This window comes from Protopterus annectens, chromosome 11.part0 (genome assembly GCF_019279795.1).
Source record: "Protopterus annectens isolate FY-2018-M chromosome 11.part0, PAN1.0, whole genome shotgun sequence".
In the NCBI taxonomy this organism is placed as follows: Eukaryota; Metazoa; Chordata; order Ceratodontiformes; family Protopteridae; genus Protopterus; species Protopterus annectens.
In genome coordinates, this window is record NC_056745.1 from 720992430 (window position 1) to 721008551 (window position 16122).

The window sequence follows — 16122 nt, forward strand, 5'->3', positions numbered from 1 at the left end:
CCAAACTTATAAAAGCCTAATCAGGATGTCCATATAAGGGCACTCTTTACACTAAATAGAGTAGGTTTATAGGTAATTACCAAGCTTGCAGTACAGGGGATCATTGACGAGCCTAGCATAAATTCCCAGTTGCCCCCAAACACTGTTTGGTTAAATGACTTACTCAAGGTCATGCAATAGGTAAATGAAGGCTGAGGGAATAAAATCCTTAAGCCTCTGCGCCAACTGCCAGACTAAATTTAATCCATCGACATAGTGTGAGAATAGAACCCACTGCTTTCTGATCTTTTAGTAAAAAAGGACAGTGTACTACCTGTTCGGCTTTATGGGGAGCAGTTTGGAAACTGTAGGACAGTAATATTTCTCATACAAGTTTTTGAGAGATTGGCAGCCCCCTACTAAAAATAAATGAAAGCATTCATGACTTTAGCACATGGTATTTCTGCTTTACATAACTACACTAGGTTTTATCCATTGTATGCCAATTTAAATCTGCGATAATGTTTTGGGTGATTCTTGCAGAGGTGAGATTTTAAGAATCAGTGCCATTTGTCCATGTTTAGTTAATTTACATACAGGAGCAGCATCACTTTTGCCAATTACCACTGCGATATTTGAATTGCAAGACTATGAATACCACTCTCCGACACATGATTTTTTTTTTTTAAAAACTTTTGTTTAAAAAATTTCCACATTAGTGACGTTTTGGCATACATAACTAAGTTCTGGCTACTCATACACAATTCTCTGTATTATATTTTTACACATGAAGGATTTTGTTTTAAACTAAGTATGAAGGTACTTCAAATATATGAGAGGTGACAGTTAACACAGACAGTATAAGCATTACCTTACGCTCACAGAAAATAAACTCCCTTTAGATGTGACCCTAAATATTAGAAGTGCAAGTAGATCCAAAATATTAAGGCAAAACTAGTACAGACCTGTGCTCTCACTCACACACACACACACACACACACGCACACACGCACACACGCACGCACACGCACATGCACACACACACACATCATTATGTAGACAGCAGTTCTGAAGAATACAACCAAAAAAGCCTCATCTACACCTGAAAAAAACAAAACAGTTGAACAAAGCCAAACACACACACACACACACACACACACACACACACACACACACACACACACACACACACACACACAAACACACACACATACACACAGTCACTGTAACATGACATTGAGACTATTCTAGAATAACAAAATACCGAGAATTAAACCTGAACCATACCAGAATCAAAAGCTCAAAAAGTTAACATTGCTATCTAGAAAAACACTGCAGCACTTGAAAACTCCACTAAGATTATAACAGATGTTTACTGTCTGTTTGGGACCAAAGTTAAGGGGAATATCTGCTGGTTTAAAAATAATTAAGGAAAATTATAACATGGTTGGTGCATACATTGCAGTAAATAATCTAAGCGGGTCCTGGGTATTCAAAGGAGGAATTATTAAACATCTTTGCAGGCTTAGACAAAATACTTCTGATTAGCAAAATGCATGCATCATCTCATACTACACATGCATTTCAAGACCATATGTTAGCAATCAGTCTGTTGCTAATGTCACAAATAAGAGAACTCAATACCTGTCAGCCTGGAAAGAAAAAGGCAACCAGTCAAAGTGCTTTCCACTCAATGGGCTTCACCTCTTCACCTTTCTCCTCAGTGAGTAGCAGTACTAAACAGAATTTTTCTATCAACACAATAACACATCATCTGTTTTCGTCCTCTTCAAATTCTAAAAAAAAAAAAAAAAAAAGGAAAAATTAAAATGCAGTAGATAAAAACTGAAAGGTGTTGGCAGTTACCGGAGGTCTCAGTAACACAATGGAAGCCTTTCTTCCTCTGGGAAGGTGTTGAAATTCACTCTATTACTAATACTAAGACTCAAAACGCATATCAAAATTTCCAAGGCATACCTCCCGTCATTGCTCCATATCCAACAGGATACCTTTTAGTATCCCAATATCTGCAAAGGAACACTTAAAAGACAGTTAACAAGAAAATAATGCAGGATAAAACTTCTCATGCAATAACTAATGTCAGTTGTACTGAATATAGTAGTGCAGGAACTTAGAGGTACTTCATATGTGTCTAAGATAAAATCTTAGAATTTCCTGACTAAAGATCAGAATGTAAAAATCAATGAAAATGTATTCCTTACAGGAGATTTTAACTACCCAGAACATGACTGGGTAAACTATTCTTTATCTGATAATTGTGTCAGAATACTAAACACATTTTTAATTTAAAACAATGGAAGAAATATTGCAAAATCCAACTATTTAATGCATTACTGATAAGTAAAGTATCGCTTGGATCCTAACCTATGGTTACACCCTCTGTAATTAACAAGGATCAAGTTCCAATCACATTTAATCTATTAGAAGTATAATCAAACTCAAACATAAATAAACTGTCCTTCCTATACTTTACAAATGGAAGTTATAACAAAACCGACTGATGCACTGTCATCAGAGACCTAGAATAAATCAGTTCAGGATACTACAAATGAATGCAGTTATACCAATAAATTTTATATTCATCAACACATGTCAGCAAGATGCAAATATAAAGGTACTTTTAACAAAAACAAAAAGTGAGTGGATTCATAAATCAATAAGCTACACAACAGAAGCATGTATTATTTAGTTTTCAAAAATTACCCCAGTCATAAAATACATTTGGATGAAATAACACTAAATAAAAATTCTAATTTTGTTCTTATTGAATCTCCTTGAGCCACTTTAACTCCGAAGAACAGAGGAGCCCTATGATCCACATGACCTGACATTGGCTAATGACTTCGGTAACTGGAGGACACATTTTGGGAGAATAAGAGTGAGTGGCCAGTTGCAGCTCATCCATTTTGTGGGAAGGGAGGTGGTTAGGTCCATTACTCTGCTGATACTCATCAGAAGTCGATTGTGTTGTAATACAAAAGTTATAATACCAGTAGCATTTAGGCTATGAAGGGAGATGCATCTGGGAAGCAATGTGCATTGTAGCAGATGTCAGGCTGTATTAAGGCTGGTACTGTAAGCTGTAGCCATTGACCACTGTGGGGATCACGGTATAAAGGTCAGCTAAAACACCCCTTTGTGGCTGCCTGGATGATAGCCTCTAGTGGCTGGTTCTCACTTTTTAGGGAAAAGAAGGAGCTGATTACCTCTTTCCCCAGGGAAAACATGAATGTGTCAATTGAACACTGGAGGGCTGATGGTTGACGGGGAGCAGGGACATGAATAAAATAGAAAAACATCTCCCCAGTGTAACTAAAGATTCAGCTTGATCTCAATTAGTGACACAAATAATATGGCATTTTTAATAATGTCATAAAAATAAAAGGGAAAAATTATCAGGTGCAACAAGTTATCAACATACCATCAAGTAAAGATTCGGCCACATGGCATACTGAATGTTCTTGAAGGAAAACTTTACACAACTTCACTTCACTTCACAATATGCAAATATATATGCAGAGTGCTGGACAGACATGAGAAAATATCATTCACATACAGATATATGTTCTGTTGTGAATGAATTGAAATGCTCAGGTCTCATAAGATCAGACAGCATACCTGGTAGAGTCCTGTACAGTCAAGGAAATCCTATCTAAATTGTTGTCATTAATGCTAAATCAATTATTTCTTACCAATTCGGTAAGAGGGGAGTTCATAACAAAGCAATTTTAGACCCATTAGCATGATCAGATTTGATAGATAATCAAAGGTATAATGGTCACCTCCTGGAGTGGGGTGGCATGAGACAACAGACTCCTCCAGGGAAAACAAGATTATATATCATTAAATATTGCAGCATACATTTCACGTACTGTACTGACTTCTTTGGTATGAGTTTTAGGGTGCGGCAGTATTATAAACTCTCTCTACTCAAAGAATAAATTAAAAGTAGCAAGTGTTTTAAATGCCATGCCTAAGTGCTTCTCAACTGTGTCTACTTTTATTTATGCATTTATTACAAAGACAAGCTGCACTTATCATGGATTTTGTTTCATGTATCACTTTATGTTCTTGCTCTTATGAAAAATTTCATATATTATTGAACTCTGGAGCTTTTCTCCCTGCACTTTTTCTAAAAAGGGGTTCTTTATCCCCTCGTACTTTCCCAGTAAACAAATGTGAATAAATAAATAGTACGAATAAATGATCACGACAGGCAGGCTTCATCTCCAAAGACACAGCACAGGAAGTGAGGGCCATGGCATGTAGACATGCAGGAACAGAGCACAGTACAAACAGTGCCAGATGCAGGTGTTGCACAGATGAGGGCACGTATAGTGGTACACATAGTTTCACAGTTTGAGGTACCAACTCATGCTGTTTACATAATCTAGGAGTTTCCACTCCAATATACTGCATTTGAACTTCCTGATACACTTAAAGGCTGCTGAACAGCTGCTATATTGTACTGCTTTGGGGCATTTCTTCCAGAATTAATGGAAAAAAAGAGTGACCCTAAGAAAAATGAAATGTTAGAGAAGGAGAACAACATCCTAATTGTTCCAGCCTTCTTTAGGAGTTTCCCATTGTTGAGTGGAAGAAAAAGAGGCTTCAGAAAGAAAGGATAGATCAGAATAGTAAACAAAAATGAAATCCTTCCTTATGACCAGTGATGATTCACCTGCCAAGGCTTTGACCTCTAAAACTGGTACAGACAAAAAGAATCACTGACTTAATTGCATGGCAGAAAAACCTGCAAAAATATATTTCTGTTGGTAACTTAAAGCACAACTTAGAAGGATCTAAGACAGCAGTTTCTCTCTTGCAGAATTCACTGCTGGACTCTCAGGCCCATGACAGGTCATTACTGATACTGGTTTTACATATCTTAACACAAGGCAGACCTTTACTGATACTGCTTTTACACTGGTTAATCCAAGAAAGTCCTTAATGATATTTGTTTTAGAGTATTTACTCCAAGATAGGGCCTTACTGACACTGGTTTTACATTGGTTATTCCAGGAGAGGTCCTTACTGATACTGGATTTACATATCTTAATCCAGAGTAGGCCCATACTGATTCTAATTTTACATTGGTTAATTCAGAACAGGTCCTTACCAATACTTGTTCTACACGTGGTAGTCTAGTCTGTATTAAGAGAGCTGATGTAGTTACTGTTAGCCACACATGTTTGGAGCTACAACACCAGTGTTGGCTTTGAGCCAGTGCAGTTATGCCCATTCATGATGCAGCACCTAGTGTCAGTTATGTTCCCTAAAACATATAATTGTTTTCTGTATATTCAGCTGTAGAGACTTATACATTGCTCACAGGAAAACTACTGTACAAGGTATGCATTTCTGTTGTAAATATTATTATGCATTAAAGTATAAGTATGAACATATATAAGTGTGAAGGGTACACATGTAATACAAATGTCACCAATGCATGATGAAATAAGCACATTACCTGCACAGTGCACAGTCAGTGCGGTTCATATTTTGACTGGCACATATTATTGTTATCTGTGTTCTTCAATGTGGAATAACCTAGACAGAAAGAGAAAGAGCTATAGCTATAGCTATATCATAACAAATCACTGATGGTTACTTAAAGGTAGTGACATCTGATTCTGTCCACTCAGCCATGGGAAATTCCTAAAACAGAAAATGTTTTCATCAGGATATGACAGTTTTCCAGCATATGAAACCTTGCATGTTTATCAGCTGTTATTAAAATCAAAGATCTACAAACCTCACCAGTCACGTTAACCAGGATGCATACCTGGATTACTTTAAAAAGCCCTACTCTGATATGCAGTCCCACTTTAAGATACATGTTGGTTGTTACTAAGCAATGCATTTTACTAAAGCCTGCTATTGTCAAGCAACAGTGGCAGATGAATAATATTAAGGCATGCTTTCAAATACCCTGTGCATCAGAGTATGGGAATTCTACTGAAGTCTCATTTGTTTGAAGCAGCCTTTTGTAGCGCTTTGCTCACTAGGATGTAAACAGCTACTGTTCTGCTCAGTAAAAAGATCCTTTGACTACATATTCTATTATGGCAAACTGAGGTGGCTCTGTTCCCAAATGAGCAGAGACTAAAAAGTGCTTCTGACTTACCTAGTGAAACCTGATATTCAAATAGTGTAGAACAGTTATATCAGATAAACTGATGGTCACACAGAAGGGTTTATACAGGATAATATGTGCTGGTGCTTTACTTCAGAACTGATAGGTGATAAATGGAACTCAGATCATGTGGCCACAAGAGCAAAGTCACTAATAGATGTGGGAAACAATACATGGATATTCCTGATCTGAAGTGCCAGGGTAGAAAGTGCTGCAACACCCACTATCAAACAGCTGAGTTTTGACTGAGAGCCAGAAAGTCACTGCTACACCCAAAGATGGATAGAAGACTGAAGCCATGACAAAAGAAGGATGGAAGACCAGATCCTCTGCCAAAGATTGAAGACTGACTACAGCTTTAATCCCAGAAGGATGGGTGTCCATAGTTATACCTCCATTTGCAAAGATGGCCATAGCTGCAGAAGGATGACTGATTACAGTCACACCCCCAGGAATACATCTGGTCATACATCAGGAAGAATGGGTGATCATAGTCATAACTCCATGGGCTAGAATGGCCATCCCCCAGAAGGATGGATGAAGAATGAGTGATCATAGTCATAACTCCATGGGCTAGGATGGCCACCCCCCCAGAAGGATGGATGAGCCAATGTGCATCCTAAGAAGAATAGCTAGCCAGTTACGAAGGGTAGACAGGGAATTTAGTGTCTCCCAGGACTGAAGGTACAATAAGTGCTGAATCAGCAGAGATCCAGGGTGCAGAGTCTAATCAGGAGGTAGATTCACCTTATCTGTGTAAGCATATTGCAGCCCTAAGCCCAGTGAGGCCCCAGAGATATTGCCCAAACCACCTGAGATGCCTCCCTCAGAGGCTAACTCTGTGATAGGGATTAAAGTCAAATGCAGTAAAAGAGCATAATGGCTGACTTATTGCCTTTCTCTCCACATAAAAATGCCAAAAAAGGCTTGGTTCCAAAACTGATGAAGTGTCACTGCTTCTGAGAAATAAAGGTGCTTATTACTGTTTGTTTTAATAAAAGTTTGTTTTGGTTTCAATGGAAACTGGTCTTTTTGTTGTTTTCCTTTGGTGTACCAAATGTTTCAAGGCCCATCTCTGCCTTTTGTCACTTCTTTTACATGTATTTAATCTTTTTTTTTCACACTCAATTATGTTACAAAGGGGAAATCAAACAATAAACTATGCAAATGTACTACTAGCGAATAACAAGCCTTTATAAAGTTCTTGTTTAATAATTTTTCCCAATATTCTAAACCCAGTATTTTTCCTCTGCCTTCCCGTCCAGAACCATGTGGACATCATTTTCACCACCATCTCTACAGTATGTGTGCAAGGTCAGTTTAACAGTCTTCTGCTAACTGAATGATACAGCATCTACCAAAGCTCAGAAGAAAATAAATGCATACTGTATAGTCTCAATTTTCGAAATAAACAGACAATAGCCAAAATGCGATGGCTTTAGTTATGCATTTTAGCAACACTGGGAATTTGTCCCCTTTTTGCTTTTATTTTTGCTGAATATTAATTTTAATAATATAATATAATATATACTAATATATATTAATTTAATATTAATAGAATCATTAGATTTGCAGATGACACCACATTAATCAGCCTTATCAAGAAGGAAGACAAGGGGGCCTACAGGGAGGAGGTGAACCAACTCATTCATTGGTGCACTGACAAAAACTTAGCACTAAATGTTGGTAAAACAAAGGAAATCATCATCAGTTTTAGGAAGGAGAATAAGCCTCACACCCCTTTCTTCATCAATGGTGCCACAGTGGAGAGAGTAAATAGCACCAAATTCCTAGGGATGCATATCTTGCAAGACCTAATTTGGGCCACAAACACTTCCTACCTTATAAAAACAGCCCAGCAATGTATCCACTTCCTTAGGAGACTTTGTAGAGCTAATCTCCCTCAACAGGTCCTACTTACCTTCTACAGAGCCACAACAGAGCGTACAGACAAACAACATCATTGTCTGGTATAGAAATTGCTCTCAAGTTGATCAGAAGGCGCTGGATAAGATCATTAAACAGGCCACAAAAATCATTGGCTCCAACCTTCATTCCCCAAAGGACATATATTCAAACAGATGCTATGGTAGAGTCTGAAAACTATTGAGGGATATACACACCATCTGGCTTATGGACTGGTCAAACTCCTGCCAACAGGGAAGCGCTACAGAAGCATTAGATGCAGGACATCCAGGTTCCATAACAGCTTCTTCCCACACACTATCAGACTGCTGAAGAACAAACCCATAGCCTAACCCGCCAAATGGGTAAAACATTATTTATGTGCAATATGTCATTGTTATTTACATAGCTGTCTGCATAGCTCACTTCATATGTGTCTATCTGCATTATGAAAACTGTAAACTGTACGTTTATGGCATACATTGGTGATGGGTAAGTTTTTACACGTGTGCTTCTTTATTTATTTATAGTACTGTTTTTATATATCCTTATATTTGTATTGAGGCTGTTCCTGTTGTATTTGTGTTTATTTCTGTTGTAAAATGCTTTCCATTTTTTACTTTATTTTTAATGTCTTATTTTGATTTTTATTTTTAGTATTTAAATTATTATTAATTTAATCTATCTTCCTTCTGTAAACTGCTATTCTTATGGTACGAGCCTGTGTATACACACTTTTTCCTCTGTGTCGATCTGTATAACAATAAAGTTTACTGACTTTGAAAAAAAATAATCAATTTAAGCACTCACAGAGGCAAACACTCACACACAAGCACAGATATACAGAAACACATTCTCACATATACCACATACACACACACACACGTGCACACATACACACGTGCACATGCACACACACACACACACACACACACACACACACACACACACACACACACACACACACACACACACACACACACACACACACACACACACACACACACACACACACACCTATGACACCAGCATGGTTGCATGTACTGTTGCAGTGTTCTACATGCATAGGAACCATCTAGATTCCATAAAAAATGTCTGCTCACCACCAATTCTGAATTTATACCTTTATATATGGCCTAGTTTTTTATGATGGCTTTCAGTTACTTTTAATCACGTGGAAGTAATTTACATAATTTACAGAATATAGAATTTTCAACAACCACTCCATTTAATTTATTCTGAAAGCAAACACAAAAGAAATCATACATCCCACAGCCTAGCGTTTTCACTTTTGCTTTATTGAGGTGGTTAACCAGATACATCCACCTAGACATCCATGGGGACTGAGGGATAAAAACTCTGTAAGTAGACACAGCAGTATAAATAAATAAATATAGAATAAGAACAAAATAATAAAGCAACACATACAGCAAAATGGCAACGCAATCAACTGAATACAACAGTATACACTGTAAAGAGACACTGTGCATTATATAATGAAATATTAAGTACAGCTCATTTAAACTGGATACCTGTTTTAAACACTTGCGTTCATAAAATTAAGTTAAGTAATGACCCTTGCAAAGTAAAGAAAAACATACACAGGGTAAGTAAAAAAAGGAAAAAATGTTCACCTAAAGCTGCGTAATTGTTAGTGCACATAAAATTAAGGATTCTGGACTGGTCTTTCTAAAATGTGAAGGTTATAAATAAGTTACCTAGTGTACACCCAAAACATCAACAAAAAAAAGAGGGGAAGGGAGATGCAAGAGTGGATGTAAGGGAAAGGAGGAGTAAAAGAACAAAGGGAAGGGATGTAAAGGAACAGCAATGCTTTGGTAAGGAAACTCTGTAAACTAGTCAGGTGTAACCGTAGACAGATGAATGCAGCCTGACCGGATGTGCCTCAAATAGAAAGTGAAGTGAGTCTAGGCAAAGGAAAACTGTACAGCTTTACTATGAGGAAAAAATGCTGACAAAAATCTAGGAAGGGCTGGAAAAGAAAAAAAGAAAAAAAACTCCTAAAGTCAACATTACCTAAGAAGCAGGACTATATCATGTTAATGGAAACTGAATGTCCAAATATTTCTAACTGCACAAACAGGAAGCATCCCTTTAATGATATGTTCTGCTACCAGAATAATAAATGTTGCTGAGGTAAAACTAACATGGGTTCATAGAAGTAGGGTCCTATTTCATTCCTCTTTCATAAAAACAAAGCATTCACCTTGTACAATGAAGCCAAACTACTGCCTACTTACAAATAGCCTCGTTTTCACTCATACATTTATTTGCAATGCCCACCAAATCTAAGTCAGGTTAGTGGTACCTAGAACCTGTCCTGGAAAACAATGGATGCAGGGCAGAAAATTTGGACATTACACGTCCATTGTAGGACATAAGCATACACACACACACACACACACACACACACACACACACACACACACACACACACACACACACACACACACACACACACACAAACTTAAAACAATATGAGCAATGCCAGTTCACCCACCTGACATGCCACAGACTGAGGGAAGGAAACTGGAGCCATGGAAAAAATCCATGCAGACACTGGTAGTACATGCAAACTCCCAGCCAAGAAACAAACAAGAGAACCAACTGTGTTAAGCAGGTATGCTAACCTCTGTACTGAACTGTTAGAGAACAACATTTTCATTATTCTTAAAAAGAAAAACAATGTAATTCACTGTTGACGTTTCTTGTAAAAGTGAAGCATTCTAGGACCAAAACATGTTTTGTATGTCCACATACTGCTTCCAGCTTTCCCATCTTCTCATTGGTTTCATGCCAAGAGAAAGCCAATTTAATGCTTAGAGTCTATAACAGAAAATTAAGTTCTATAAAATACATGAACATAATTTGAATTTTGCTTAATGGGTCATTCTTCATAAACCAATCCATATTCCACTTTTGTTACACAGTGAGTAAATGTGATTTTAGATGGCAGACTGCAGTATCCTTTTATCTTTTACAATTTGTATTAAGAAAAACTCCTGTTCCAGTAATATAAGTATATGCAACTTCGGACCTGATGCTGATGTTATCACAGACAAAAAAAAAAAAGATATAGTATTAAAAGTCAAAAGAATAAAAAAAAAAGCAGAAAATAAAAACTACTCGTAAAATGAACATTCTAAAATGATTTAGGTCTCTATATACTTCATCTTTTGTTTTGTTTTTTTTGTTTGTTTTCAGAGTTCTTTATGTTATATCTAGAGAATAAATAAATGTTGATGACTATATCTGGATTTTAATTAACTTATAGCATGGGCAATCATCACTGCAGGAAATGCACCTGTTTCCTGTTTTTATTTATTTATTTATGTATTTATTTATTTATTTATATTTGTTTATTTTGTTCACCAATGCATATGTATTACTACAGCTATATACATTTGGAGAAATCAAATATCCCTACGGTTGGAAAGCCCTGTCACACAGTTGTACTAAGGCTGTAGTACTGGTGCTAAGCTGAGCATTGTTAAAAATCTCATAGGACCACATGCCATACTGATGGCACTGTAAAACAGACTTCTGGGTAATATGAGAACTAAACAAACCCTAGGATTCAGTAAACTCCATTCTAGACTTAGTGCAAAGCCTACACGGAGTTTACATGTGTGCACGATGATGCACAGTGAGAAGCAGCGCTCATTGCATATTCATGCTGCATACCGTGTGTAAACATACAGTAAATAAACACCATTTTGTGGCTGGCAATAGTGTTGTGGCCAGGAAACTGTGTAAGCCGACATGTACAACAATCCTGTTTAACTCAGAGAACAGTAGGTTAGTGGGTTGGGCAAAGCCCAACATAATGGGGAGACAATGATCCAGAAATAGGGACAGATTTGACATATTTGCTGTTTAGAAATGTGCTAGAATAACAAGGTTTGTGTTAGCATATATTTTCTGAAGGATTCGATATCCAAAACTCAAATGTATGTAATTATTTAGCGGCATCAGTTCTGACAGTATCCCAGTGTTATGGCAGAAAACCACAAATTTTATAAGGAACAGAGCAAAACACATAAGGCAAAAATCTGAACATACTATGAAAACATGAACATCTGAGAGGTATACATGTATATGGCCCAAACACAGTACAAGACAGTGTATACAGTGCAGAGTATTGTGAAATTCCATTCTTGGCATTCAGTACCAATGTTGCATAAATGATCTGTAAGGGTACATGGATTGCCATGTAAAATAAACACTCAGGGGAAGTGTGTGTATTGAATAGAGACATGCAGATGAACTGTAGAATGAACACAAGGGAAGAGGACAGGTGAAACAACCTAATGTACATCAGATCAGGGCATGTCAATGGAAGACATCTGTAGAAGCAGCAGAAATCACATATCAGTATGGTACAGTAGGGGCTGCACAGTTAAAATGTCTATTATGTGACTGTCACACAAGGTGACATAACAATGGGGAGGATGTCTGTGTGAGATAAGCATCCGTACATGAACAATGCAGAGGACATCTATCAGGGATGTTATACACAATTAGGGTAGGGTGCATTTTGGGAAGCTGTGCGAACTGATTTGCCTGAATATGAGTGTAATCTCAACAGAGGTCTCCAGCAAGTAGAACACAGGTGAAGGCTCATGGACAACATTAAAAGAAGCATGCACAATCATGGGCAATATCAGAATAATACCACCAGTAATCCCATGTCTCTGACATAACATATGTGATGTAGAGTGATCTGAGATGGTTCTGCACAAACACACTTGTAGAACTATTATGACATGTCTGCACTCTATGAGGGTAATCACACACACTGTTCTGACACTAACATTTACTGGAGGTGTTAGGAGGGACACTGCCATACCAGCATGTCACATATGCTCAATACAGGCTAGTTGACTGGTGTACATGGTACATATATATATATATATATATATATATATATATATATATATATATATATATTGCACAATCCACACTGTCACAAATGTTACTCATGCCATCAATGTGGTCAAACAACTATGTACGTACTGTGTGCATCACTGGAACAGGAATCACACATATGCATCTGATGTAACAACTTCATAGGAGTTCCACACCATCAGACAGTAATGTTTATGCCACAAACAGAATACCTAGGTATGGTGAATAAGATGTGTGACAGCTCACTGTGGCAAAGGTGGTTCACTTCCATTACACATCACTGGAAGACATGTAGTGAGGTACATGAAGAAGGGTGCATTGTTCTCAGTTAATGTTGTGATGAAGGCTGTGAACAATGGAGGTATTATGGCCTGTGATGTGGATGTCCTTCACATACTCAGTAGCTGTGCTGCATACAAGGGATTAGTCAGCACTGTGGCCACATGCTGGTAGACATTCCACATACCATCTATCCAAGGACATAGGTCATATATCAATTGGTCTGCTTATAAGGTGTGAGGTCTACATTACACGTGGGTTGTGCGTTTGGTTTTCTGATGTAACAAATCTGTCCATTTTTTTGTGTCATTGCAGGTGTTGTCATGGCTGTGGCAACAGTCTTTGGTGTGTGTTGATACTGTCTGTATTATACTAATATCACAGTTGGAGTCAATGATTGCCCACAATCCATAGTCCTTCAGAAAGCTGTTTGAACACAGGATGTGTATGCCAGTTGTGATGTCTGTGACTTAAATAATGGTCAGGAAAGGGCCTAGCAGACAGCCCTGAGTGGCATATGGACCTGAACACTGGACCTGAGATATAATTTCACTTCATATATTTCAACATATTTAGATGCAATATATGTGATACAGTGGTCTTCCAACTTGATGATATAGGTGTTTATGGCCATATCTGGCAGTGTTGAGTGAATACCTCAGTGTGGATTTGTGTCAAATGCCTTGGGCTTATTAAGTTCAAAAGGATAACAGTATTGTCATCATGCATGCCCTCAATGACCTCTTTGAGAACATCTAACAGATGTAACAGACATGATGTAGCATTAACAACTCACACAGCTCTGTTGCACACTGCCAGGTTATTAGAAGTGTCCATTTAGAAAAGGTCCATGATGACATGTTAGTGAACCTCAGAGAGAGAAGAGTCAGTTTGTGTGTGTATACGTACATGCATCGGGTGCTGTCCCCCCAACTCACATGGATGCCTGTTGATGTACACCCTTCTACAGGAACATAGTCTGTGTGGAGGGTGTGTTGAAGTGTGTATTCAACTGTGTCAGGAAGGTATATGTGCTGAGTCACAAGATATGTGATCTGTGATGTTTTCACAACCCATTGATTCTGTCTGATAGGCCTGGATGAAGGTAAGATAGTGAACACTGTCTTTCTTGATCTGGCCTAGGGTTTGGACACAATCTCCAATGCAAGTATCATTGAGAAACTCTCCCAGCTGGGGATTAACCCTTACGTTACTAGATGGGTAAACAATTGGCTCACAGACAGAACACATACTGTGAAAGTTGGAGACTCAACATGTACCAATAGAGCTGTCATCACTGGCATACCCTAGGGATCTGCCCTTGGCCCTTTACTGTTTTGAATCTATTTCTTGAATGTTCATGCTAAAGTATACAGCCTTTGGCTTACCACATTTGCTGATTCTTGCATAATGGGTGCAATCATTGGGTCCATCTATGATGATAACATACTACAGGAGGGGCTAACACATACAAATGATTGGTGATAAAGCCACACAGTCTAAAACAAATGCAAAAATGTGTCTTTATTTTGTCCTTCTGAAAAGTGGAATTCCATGCGAATTACAGCATTGAAAACAGTCCCGCTATGCTGAAACTCAGTGATGCAAGCAATGGGAACACACATAGATAGTAATCTGAACTTGGACCACCAAGTGTCCACACCAGTACTGAAAGCCTATGTTGTGCACATAAGTCATGCCATTGTATTCAGATATTAAGATTATATTACAGCACTGTATTCTAACCTCATCAGAACAGTAATAGAGTATAATGCTCTCTTTTGCATGTACCCCACAAGACACATGCAGTAGCTAGAGAGACCACAGGGGTTTCTTACCAAGAAAACACAGGGCCTACAAACCAGGCCATGATGTATGTGGATAGACTGAAAGTCATGTCACTGTAATCTGTATCAGACAGGATGAGGTGACTTCTGCCTAGCCTCCAGGCCAGTCTCTTACCCTGCCCTGGTGGGAATCACACATCCACAAATCAGATATAGCTGATGAGATCAGCAGTGTCTGGTGAGGAAAATATGGTAATAGTGTAAAATGCTCACTGTAATGTCAAGGAAGAGCACAAACACACACACGCACACACACACACACACACACACACACACACACACACACACACACACACACACACACACAGTTGACTGCAGTGAGAATAGAACCCCTACCTATACCTCTCCACCTCTTAGAGCAATAAATCTGGACAAAGCCATATATAAAAGTGGGACAAAGGCCCAAAAATATGGGCATTTTTTAAATATTGCTCTTACAAACTTAGAAAGTTGATAGAATAACAGGTTTTGCATTAGCTTGAATTTTCTGAAGGGTATGAAATCTGAAACTCAAATGTGTGTCAGTATTTTCTAGCTTCAATCTTTAATGATTTGCCACTAATTTACCAAAAGAGCACAATTTTATGAAAAACAGGCCAAAAATATGAGGGGAATATTTGGACAATCTGCGAAAATCTGTACAGTTGAGAGGTATGCTTCTACCTAAGTATACAGACTCCAGAACTCAGTACTTTACGCAAGCGCCATGACACAAGTCTGACTTTTACAAAACTGCAGGACAGCTTATAGCACATGACATCAGCAGGGAATGATGAGGAGAAGATGTTGGGAAGACTGTATGAAATGGATGTGTAGGCATGTGCAAGTGTCAAAATATGGGATAGGAGTGTTAACTGTAGGATACACACTTATGCTCTTCTGGCTAGATACATGCACACACACTTGACTGCAGTGAGAACAGATCCCCTACCTATCTAAGCACACAAACTATAGAACTCAGTACTTTACACAAGTCTGACTTGTACAAGACTGCAGGACAACTTATAGTGGATGACATCAGCAGGG

General features: G+C 38.1%; 1 protein-coding gene across 5 annotated transcripts in view; it reads right to left on the bottom strand.

Moving 5' to 3' along the window:
- The window catches only part of ADA2 (adenosine deaminase 2), an 823901-nt gene that overhangs the window by 670905 nt on the left and 136874 nt on the right, over positions 1-16122 (bottom strand). For 3 of the 5 annotated variants that reach the window (XM_044088184.1, XM_044088187.1, XM_044088183.1), the window contains 2 exons: positions 5471-5550; positions 1624-1775 (listed from right to left, as the gene is read on the bottom strand). The gene's annotated coding sequence lies outside the window, so the exon portion shown is untranslated. The remainder of the gene's footprint in view (positions 1-1623; positions 1776-5470; positions 5551-16122) is intronic. The other 2 variants (XM_044088185.1, XM_044088186.1) reach the window with 1 other exon arrangement.